Source organism: Arvicola amphibius, chromosome X, assembly GCF_903992535.2.
Source record: "Arvicola amphibius chromosome X, mArvAmp1.2, whole genome shotgun sequence".
Lineage (NCBI taxonomy): Eukaryota > Metazoa > Chordata > Mammalia > Rodentia > Cricetidae > Arvicola > Arvicola amphibius.
In genome coordinates, this window is record NC_052065.1 from 428,892 (window position 1) to 437,341 (window position 8,450).

General features: G+C 49.7%; 1 protein-coding gene across 10 annotated transcripts in view; it reads right to left on the reverse strand.

Annotated features, from left to right (window-relative positions):
* The window catches only part of Tbl1x (transducin beta like 1 X-linked), a 169,978-nt gene extending 161,909 nt beyond the window's left edge, over positions 1–8,069 (reverse strand). For 7 of the 10 annotated variants that reach the window (XM_038316017.2, XM_038316019.2, XM_038316016.2 and 4 more), the window contains exon 1: positions 6,263–6,508. The gene's annotated coding sequence lies outside the window, so the exon portion shown is untranslated. Of the gene's footprint in view, positions 1–6,262; positions 6,509–7,923 lie in introns of those variants that run through there. The other 3 variants (XM_038316010.2, XM_038316018.2, XM_038316012.2) reach the window with 1 other exon arrangement.
* Between the last annotated feature and the right edge of the window lie 381 nt (positions 8,070–8,450).

An 8,450-nucleotide genomic window follows, 5' to 3' on the forward strand; every position in this document is an offset into this window, starting at 1 on the left:
GTCTAGTGGTTGCCCAACCAGCAGGTGGGGCCCTTGGGAGAGAATGATGTAGGAAGACATCAAGTTCAAAGCCTGCCTGAGCTACACAGTAAAAACTCTATCTCAAAATAAAATAAGTAGAGGATAAGGATATGGTTCAGTCAGTAAAGTGCTTGCCATCCAATCACAAAGACATGTCAGGGTCCCCAACATCCACGTGAAAAAGCCAGGAACAGCACAAGTGTACATCTGGAATCCCAGCACTGGAGCACTGGTGAAAAAGAGTTCCAAGTTCAGTGAGAGATCCTGTCTCCAAAAATGGTAGGATGGAGCATGATTGAGGAAGGCATCTGACATCAACCTCTGGTGTGTGCATGCGTACACAGAAACCATGTGTAGAAATACACATCTGTGTTTCCAAATACACGTACATGAACACATATATACATCACACACAAAATATGAATTAATTAAGCCAAGCATAGAACTTCTCATCCCAGCATTTGCAAAACAAAGACAGGCAAGCCTGGTCTACAAAGCCAGCCAGGACTATGTAGTGAAGCCCTGGCTCAAAGAACAGGAAAAAAAAGGAGGGGGAGAAAAGGAATAAATTAATCCAAATAATAAAATTAAAATCAAAAGATAAAAATAGTACATGAGAACAGATGCAAAAAGATATCTCCAGTAGACACAATGTTGGGTTTCTCCTTTCCCTGGTCCTCCCTTACAAATAACATCTCTAACACATGTACAGAACTATGCAAAGCAGACATCAAACAACTAATAGAAACATCTTGAGTCAAGGGCCAATGTTCAGCTATGTTTTCATTTTTTAAAGGAACTGACTGTTATGACTAGCACCTTGTAGAAGCACGTCTTTTCTGGATCTTTTAATCTGAAAGACTTTGACCTCCTGAATTCAAACTCAATATTTAAGATTTCAGCTTCAAGAAGGAGCTGGAAAGAAACCAGGGTACCCAGAGCTTACAAGAAATTGAATGAAAACACAAGACACAGACCAGGTGTGATGAGACAGGCCCATCATGCCAGCTACTCATGACGATCACTCACCCAGTCTAGGCTAGCCTTGGTGAGGTCTTGTCTCAGGAGAAAAAAAAAGTAAAAATGACCAAGCGGTGGTGGTGCATGCCTTTAATACCAGCACTCAAGAGGCAGAGACAGGTAGATCTCTGTGATCTTGAGGCCACCCTGGTCTACAGAGCTAGTTCCAGAACAGGCTCCAAAGGTACTCAGAGAAACCCTGTCTCAAAAGGAAGAAAAAAGTAAAATTGGAGTTTTGGGGTGTAGTTAATTCCATGGCAGACTACATTCCTCAGTTTCACACACAAACAAGTACATGAAAACTGGAAAGGTAGTTGAGCTAGCAAAGCCCTTGCAGCACAAGCAGAAGGACCTGAGTTTAATCCTCAGAAGCCACATAAATGCTGTGCAAACTGGCCAGGCAGTGGTTGTGCACACCTTTAATCCCAGTACTCAGTAGACAGAGGCAGGCGGATCTCTGTGAGTCTGAGGCCAGCCTGGTCTACACAGTGAGTTCCAGGACAGCCAGGGCTACACAGACCCTGTCTCAGTGGGAGGGAAAAAAAGCTGTGCAGACATGAACACTAGGTCACCAGCTTGGCCTCACTGGAGAGCTCCTGGCCAATGAAAGAATTTGTCTCAAAATACAAGGAGGGGGGTCTAGGCATGCTGGTACGTGACTTCACTTTAATTCCCAGCACTTGGGAGACAGAAACAGCAGATCTCTTGAGTTCAAGGGCAGCCTGGTCTACAAAGCATGTCCAGACTCATGAGAATTACATGATGAGATCCTGTCTCAAAAGGAAAAAAGGGATGGGGGACTGGGAAGAAGGCTCAGTAGGTAAAGTGCTTGCTGCACAAGTTTGAGAACCTAAATTCAGATCCTTAGGATCTATGAGGGTATTGTGGTATATGCCTATTATCCTAGAACTGTGAAGTAGAGACGAGGAAGATCCCCGACACTCATTCACTGGTCAGGTGGTTTATATTAATCCCACTGTGTATAAACTGGTGAGCTCCAGGTTCAATAAAAGGCCCTATTTGAAAAGCAAATGAAGTTGAGTATCAACTTCTGGCCTCCACATATTCACCCATCTGCACACACGTGCACAGGCACACACACAAAAATTAAAATCAACATGGACAATACCTGAGAAACTGTATCAGAGGTTGTCCAATGACATGAACATGTACACACATGATTATGCGTGCGCGCGCACACACACACACACGATTGTTTAAATAAGTCTACCTGTGTGAATTATTTCAAAATCAAAAGACCGCCCTACAAAAACTACACTCAAATTACTACATTTTTTACGAAAACTTCACTAAGCAATACCAGAACAGCCCTGGGAAACCGAACCTTTGCACATTTAACTCTGTCCAATAAGACATGTTAATTTATTAGTTTAGTTCCATGTGCTGTTTGAATCCATAAAATGGACTCCGATAGACCAGAAGTGTTTTCAGCTAATTCAAGTCTAAGGACACACACACGTGACTCAGTGGAAAAGCTATATAAGAAAATAATCTCTGCGCCATGGTCTGCCTTCCAAGAAGTTTATCAACATTTAATGAAGATCTGAGGGGGCAGGAAAAGGGAATGGAATTTACAGACCTCTTGTCTCAAATGGGAAAGTTCACATTAGATAGATAAGAAGGCAGAGGAAGACCAAGTTTAAGGGCTGGGCCATGGAATTCACATGCCCTTTCCCCCTCCCCATGTATGAGTGCATGTCAGTTTCCAACCAGGCCATGGTGGTACACACCTTCAATCCCAGTACTTTGGAGGCAGAGGCAGGTAGATCTCTCTGAGTTTGAAGGCAGCCTGGTCTACAGAGTTCCAGGATATCCGGGGCTACAAAGAAGCCCTGTCTCAGGAAAAAAACAGTCAATTTCCTTGGCTGGAAAGTGGAAACCGTGAATATAATCCACAGCAAAAAGTTCTATAAAGTCCTCATCACAAGATAATGTGATGATAATGATAATGTAATAAGCCCCTTACCCAGTAAGGGGCTTGGTGCCAAGTTTGACAACTGAGTTTGATACCCAGTATCCACATCATGGAAATAGAAAACTCACTCCTACAAGTTGTCCTGACTTACACATACAGAGAGAGACACAAATAAATGAAAATGCAATTTTAAAAAAATAAAATCTTCATTGCAGGGACACTGTGGTAAAGTTTATTTCTTTATTCACACACCAAAATGCACAATTTTTTGTTGTTGTTTTGTTTCTTTCTTGAGGTAACGGGAATTGAATCAAAGGCCCCATGCTTCAAACTGGGACATGCACTCTGCCACCAAGCTGTGCCCCTACTAACCTTCTTTTTCTGCCTCTTCAGTGTTAAGATTACACCCATAGCTGGGGACTGAACACCAGGCCTCTTGATGGCTAGGCAAGTAGCCTAGCAACTGAGCTATATCGTTAGCCCCTTCTTTTGATTTTTCTATATGTATAGAACAATGCTCAAAAAATTACAGGAGTTGATGGTCCAGCAACTGGTTAATTGGGGGGGGGGGGTCTTTTACAGTTCAGATAAAAACACAGACTCTGATACGTAAAACTGGTGTTCAAGGAGATGGCTCAGTCTGTACAGTGCGGACATGAGTTTAATCCCTGAAGACCCATGTAAAAATGTGGTTGCTGCAGCCTGCATCTATAATCCCAACACTGAAGAGAATTCTTAGGATTTGGGGGTCAGCCAGTCTAGCCAAATTAGTGAGCTCTGGGCTCTGTGAGAAATGCTGCCTGAAAAAATAATGTCGCTAGCTATCAATTTAAGACACATATCAACCTCTGACTGCCACCATGCATACACACCAGAAACACAAGTGCACAAACATCTACGTACACACGAGGACACACAAAAACATGCTTCAGGATTATTTACAATTCCACAGCCCTACACCACCTACTAAAGCACACAAACTTAAGACATAGCGTTAAATATATAAAACTTGAAGGTATTTCTAATTCTCTGGACTGATCTCATCGTCTTGGTTACTTTTCTATTGCTTTGAAGAGATAACACAACCATGGCAACTTCTAGAAGGAAAAACTCATCGGGACTTACAGTTTCAGAGGATTAATTAGTCCATAACCGTCCAGCATGGCAGGGAGCATGGCAGCAGGCAGGCATGGCACTGACGCAGTGGCCGAGAGCACAGGGAGAGAGTGAGCTAACGGAATGCTGTGGGCCTTTGAAACCTCAAAGCCCACCTTCAATGATACACAAACTCAACAGGACCACACTTCCTAAATCTTCCAAAAAACATTTCCACCAACTGGGAAACAAGCATTCAAATATATGAGCCAACGGAGGTATTCTCATTCAAACCACAATAATCTTGGATCAAAGGCAATTGTCAGCAGCCCACAGATCCTGATAGCCCACCCTTGCTGAACACCAATCAGCCCCTATTTCCAGTGTCCCCCAAAGGCCTTGCCTTGGTGTGACTCTCTGGACCTAACAGAGTACCCAATATTTACCCAACAACAAAACCGAGGTAATTTTTAAATGAGTATTTATCGAATACCATAAAAGGGGTAAAATGCCTTCCTTTTTCTTTTAGTAGTACTGCCAAAATGGAGTTCTCCGACCGGAGTAAGAAGGTATCCTGGGGTAGATGGGAGCCTTACACCCTAAATCGTCCATACCAGTCCCCACAGGTGTGTGTATGTGTGGTGTGTGTGTGTGTGTGAGAGAGAGAGAGAGAGAGAGAGAGAGAGAGAGAGAGAGAGAGAGAGAGAGAGAGAGAGAGGGAGAGGGAGGGAGAGGGAGGGAGGGAGAGATTAAAGGCTTGAAAAGCTTTAGGGGGCCATTTTAATAAGTGGATCGAGTGAATTTCAACTTTCATCGTTGTACTAATTACCCAGGTGGATGGTTCCATGGAAATCTGCAGCACACTTGGACACGAAATCCCTTTAAAAATAAAAGCGCCATCTACACTCAACACTCTTTCATTTCTTCTGTGTCTTCTAGAAATGACTCAAATGGGTAAATTTCTTAGAGCCATCAAGACCCATTAGCTACCCTAAACTGACGCCTGGGGGAAAAGGTGCTCACTCCTCTTACAGTCAGTCCTCTTTCAAGTTAAACCAGGGACTAGCTCCGAACAAAACACAAGTCAGGTCAAGGCGCACACACCAAAGCAGAACAGAAACAAACACTTGCACTAGCAGTGAGGCTTAGGTTTTGGTTGCGGGGGGGGGGGGGGGGGGGGGGGTAACTGTTTTAGGTTTTGCTCCACAACACTTGGTAGGAGCTGACCCTAACTGCGGAATTTACAGTGCGTAGGGCTTTGAGAACGACAGACACTGCAAAAAGAAAAAGAAGAAAAAAAAAGAAAGAAAAAAAACAAGCCCTGAGCTCCTGATTGCGCACTGGTCACGCACGTGAAGCCCAGGCCTCATCCAGCACCGGCGGGCCTCCAGCCTCCTAAAGTTGTCACAAAACCCGGAGATCACCAATGTTCAAAGGCGCACCCCTCCCACATAAACTCCCGCACCCAGCATCCGTCTCTGCGTAAGGGAAATTCCTAAGACGGGGATGTGGGTGAGGGCTGATCTGGAGAACCCCTCCCCAGCCCCAAAGCAACAGGTTTACACCCTCCCCAGGCCGCGCTGGGCGGTCCCTCACCCTCACCTAGCCGGAGGAGCCGCCCTTCATCGGTGTCAACCCCCCAAGCCTGGTCCCGAGACAAGGCCTGAGAAGATGTGTGGAGAGGGGGCTCCCGGACTTCCTTGACAGTTTGTGCCTCGGAAACTGAGCACAGGCGGGCCAGCCTCTCTCCCCTGCGCGCCGCCGCGCGTCCACCGGGTTCCGGGAGCGCCGGCCCGCGCCTCGAGGATGAATGGGGCTCCCCTCCCCCACAAGGGGATCCCGCTCGGCCCCCAAGTCCCAAAGCGACCCAGGTCAGCCCAGCCAGCCCCCTCTGGAGCCGCAGACAAAGAGACGCAGGGACTAAACGGCAGCGCTTCCCTAAACTTGCTTGTCCCCCTCCCCAAAACAAAGGCGCACCCAGGCCTTTCCCGCCCCCCGCGCGCGCGGCCACTTTGGGGAGCGGCCGCCCCGGAGGTATTGTTCAGCATGCAGGGAGCGCGCCAGCCGGGGGGTCGGGGGGCACACGGGAATTTGCCCCTCCTGGAGCTCCAGGGTCGGACCTCCATGATAGGGGTCACCGCCAAGCCCCTGGGCCCGAGAAGTTTGCGCCCCTGCCCGGCGTGCACTCACCTCGCCACGAGCCGTGCAACTTGTGGCCGCGCTCTGTGCGTACTGGCGGGTCCACCGTCACCGAGCCCGGGCCGCGCAGAGGCCGACGAGGGCCAAGCGCCCCGGAGCAGCCGCGCGCCGCCCCCGGCCCGCCACCGAGTCCCCGAGAAGAGCGGGCGCTGGAAAGTTTCGGTGGTGAATGGCGGCCGGAGGGCGCTGCAGCGGCGGCGGGGCGGGGGCGCTGGCGGCTAGTCGCTCCCGAGCGTCGAGACTGGGGGGCTGGGCTGGGAGCGGCGGCGGCGGGAGAGGGCGGGACGGCGGGAGGGACCGACACGGCCAAGTGACCTCCGCTGGGAGCGGACGCGAGCGCGCCTACCCTGGTTGGGAGACGTGCCAAGGGGGTCGCCAGCGCGCCGCCCTCCCCAGACACCTGAAGGAGGCACTCTACAGCTCTACCCTCCCCCACCGCGTCCCCGCCGGCCCCTCCCCCTAGCGCCTTGGGAGGGGGGGCGCGTCCCCACGCGGCAGCCCCTCCCCCACTTAGGGCTAGGACGCCAGGCCCGCCCTCACCCCTACCAAGTCCAGACCCAGCCCCCCGGGGGCAGGGAAGAGACTTACATCCCTGCAGTTCTTCACCCTAAAGCCTCCCCACCCCCACTCCACTCCGCCCCACGCCCAAGGTGGAGGAGGGAAGCCCAAGCGTTGCCCTCTGGGCCCCAACCCGGTCTCTAGCTCTTTTTCTACAGGCTCCGAGAGGAATGAGGGGAACAGGGCCCCCACAAACATACCCAATCCCAAACCCTGGCACTCCAAGGTGGCTTTGAGGGGGATGAGAACAAGGGCCACCCTGCAGGTTGGGGGAGGGAATGGTAACCCAAGCCACTGAAAGTGTTACCATCCCCCACCTCAAAGATGAAGCCGCCCAGCTGGCCTAGGAGGTCCTCGTGCAACCCGTCTCCAGGAACATCTCCTTCAAAACTAACGATTTAAAGCCCCCCCCCCCCCCGTTGCCTCTACGCCCACCCACAAAAAAAAAAAAAAAAGAGGACTCGAGCGCAGCCATGACCTTTGCAAAACACCTCCCAGCCAGGAATCAGAAAAGCAGAGAGGAGAAGCTTCAGAACAAGACGAAGAAACAAATAAACTGGGGAGGGGTATGTTAGGGTACTGAGGTCCTTAGATCTGTAAATCCCCACCCCCAGGCCTGAAACCGCAGGCGCTGGCAAAGTGTTTTCTGTTGCCATGGCTGGTAAGGCCCAGCCCTGGCGCTTCTTCCTCCCTTCCACGTTGGTGACGATTCCCCCCAACTCCCGGCTTTAATTCAATTAAATAAATATCCGGCCCTCCTCCTCAGCACCTTTGGTGTCTGCCTTGTTGAGTATTTTTAAAATCAATTTGCCCCTCCCTTAGGCTTCTAATGAGCTTGGTGCTAAGAGCCCAGTAACACTCAGCAATTTAAACTCTAACCTCACTTGCTCCTTCCTTGAACACTAGGTGTTTGTTGCTCTGGTGGTTGGGGGGGGGAGGGGGAGAACTCCGGGCGAGTTTTTAAGGGGCCGGTTCTCCATCATACAGGCGGACCTCAAAATTACCTTACAAAATATTGCTGCGAAACGTCAAAGATGTCAAACGACTGTTGGTACACCGTTATTAGAGCGCATCAATAAAAAATACACACTTACACAGTCTCCATAATTGTGAATCAGCAGAACACTGGCTTATTAGCTATCGGCTGCCACTGAAGTCCCCCCACCCCAAAGGATTTGGTGGGGCTCCCTTGAGTCTGCCCTTCGTAGCTCCCGGGCTCCTGAGCTCGTGCAGACTGATGCTGAGGTATTACAGAAGGGTGTAATCGCAAACCCTAGCCCGCTCATGATGCAACCCTGGCCCGGTTTACACGTGCTTCCCTTCCCCCACTGCATGCTGGTGGTAGCACTGCGTTTTTTCCGCCTGTAGGGTCACATTGTGGTTGATTGATTCTCCTTTCGCCTTGCTCAGTCATTCAGATTTGGAAAGTAAATAACAAGTTGACATCATTACAGCTTCAGGCTTTACCCGGTCGTCAGCTCTCGGCTACCGCAGACCCTCGAGTAGCTGCGCAGCAAACCCTACCCACCTAGCCTGCCCAGCTTGCCTTGTCCAAATTAGTGCTTGGAAATTCCATACTGAAGTTGGTTAAAAGCTTCCCTACATGTTTCTATTACTTGGC